Here is a 1,932-nt window from a genome sequence, read left to right as displayed (position 1 = left end):
AAAACGGCAAGGGTGAAGTGGGGGAGAGGAAAACGAGAGGCAAATGGCAAATAATGTAATGCGAGGGATAAGAGTTTGTGATGGGTACTTGGTATGTTGACTTTTGCGTACATTCCCTGGCAACGGCGCCAGAAATCCTTCTTGCTACCTCTTGAGCACTGCGTTGGTTTTTCCCTTGAAGAGGAAAAGGGTGATGCAGCAAAGTAGCGTAAGTATTTCTCTTAGTTTTTGAAAACCAAGGTATCAATCCAGTAGGAGGCCACGCCCAAGAGCCTCGCACCTACACAAACAAATAAAAACCTCGCAACCAACGCAATAAAGGGGTTGTCAATTCCTTCACAGTCACTTACGAAAGTGAGATCTGATAAATATGATAAGATAATATTTTTGGTATTTTTATAATAGAGATGCAAAGTAAAATAATAGGCAATAAAAATAGCTAAGTGTTGGAAGATTAATATGATGGAAAATAGACCCGGGGGCCATAGGTTTCACTTGTTGCTTCTCTCAAGAGCATAAGTATTATGGTGGGTGAACAAATTACTGTTGAGCAATCGATAGAATTGAGCATAGTTATGAGAATATCTAGGTATGATCATGTATATAGGCATCACGTCCGTGACAAGTAGACCGACTCCTGCCTGCATCTACTACTATTACTCCACACATCGACCACTATCCAGCATGCATCTAGAGTATTAAGTTCATAAGAAGAGAGTAACGCTTTAAGTAAAATGACATGATGTAGAGGGATAAACTCATGCAATATGATATAAACCCCATCTTGCTATCCTCGATGGCAACAATACAATACGTGCCTTGCTGCCCCTGTTGTCACTGGGAAAGGACACCGCAAGATTGAACCCAAAGCTAAGCACTTCTCCCATTGCAAGAAAGATCAATCTTGTTGGGGATATAACCACTGGTGTAACCCGCCCAGGAGGGGCCGGGTTACGCTATAGCAATTCATTATATGAAGCCCAATATCAAGCTTGAAGATGGCGGTTCAATAAAGGGCCTAAAGCCCGTAGGCGACTTAAGGTCCGTAGTGATAAACTAATGGCGTGACTTGTGTTGTAAGGCAAGATTAACTAGTTACCGAGCCGGATACTGTTTATAAGCCGGCCGGGACTCTGTAGGACGCGGGGCGTCAACCCGTGTATATAAGGGGATGACCCGCCGGCGGCTTAAGGGAGATAACATCAAATCGGTAGCCAGGCATAGCGGATTTGCTCCCTGGTCATCGAAACCCTAGTAATTCCACCTCAACTGAAGTAGGCTTTTACCTTCACCGTAAGGGGCCGAACCAGTATAACCCTCGTGTCCTTTGTCCCGCTTTAACCCCTTTAAGCTTCCTAGTTGCGATGGCTCCACGACTAAGTCCTTTCACAAGGGCATCTGCCGTGACTATTCCACGACAAATGGCGCCCACCGTGGGGCCAGCACACGGTGGATTTGAGTTCTTGAAGGGCACCTTCGAAGGGCTCAAGCCCTTCAAGAACTCAAGGGATACGCTGTGGGCTGGATGACCAAGAGTTGTCCCGGCAAGCTCTACATCAACGACGCAGGCTGGGGCCCCGATGCCGGCTCAATCGAGTACGGGTACCGGGTCCCCATCGGCGGAATCCACATTTTCATTGGCAAGATCGGCAAGCCGGGCCCTGAGCCGGACATCTGCACCGACCTCATCGAGACGGCTCAGCGTGCGAGACCCGCCCGGACCCTGCCCGCCCTGAAGCGTGCTTTCATGGGATGCATCCACGGAGGACCCTCTGAAGGATCTAGATCTAGCGAGGAGACGGCCATCTGCTCTGATGATGAATCATCCACAGGTGAGACGGACTCGTTGTATCGACTTCGAGACGGCAGGCTCGGGGGTTGTTCCGATGGCGACAGTATTCCGGACCCTTTTGAGCCGCCAAGCCGGGTTGG

Source organism: Aegilops tauschii, chromosome 3, assembly GCF_002575655.3.
Source record: "Aegilops tauschii subsp. strangulata cultivar AL8/78 chromosome 3, Aet v6.0, whole genome shotgun sequence".
Lineage (NCBI taxonomy): Eukaryota > Viridiplantae > Streptophyta > Magnoliopsida > Poales > Poaceae > Aegilops > Aegilops tauschii.
This window is presented reverse-complemented; position numbering follows the sequence as displayed.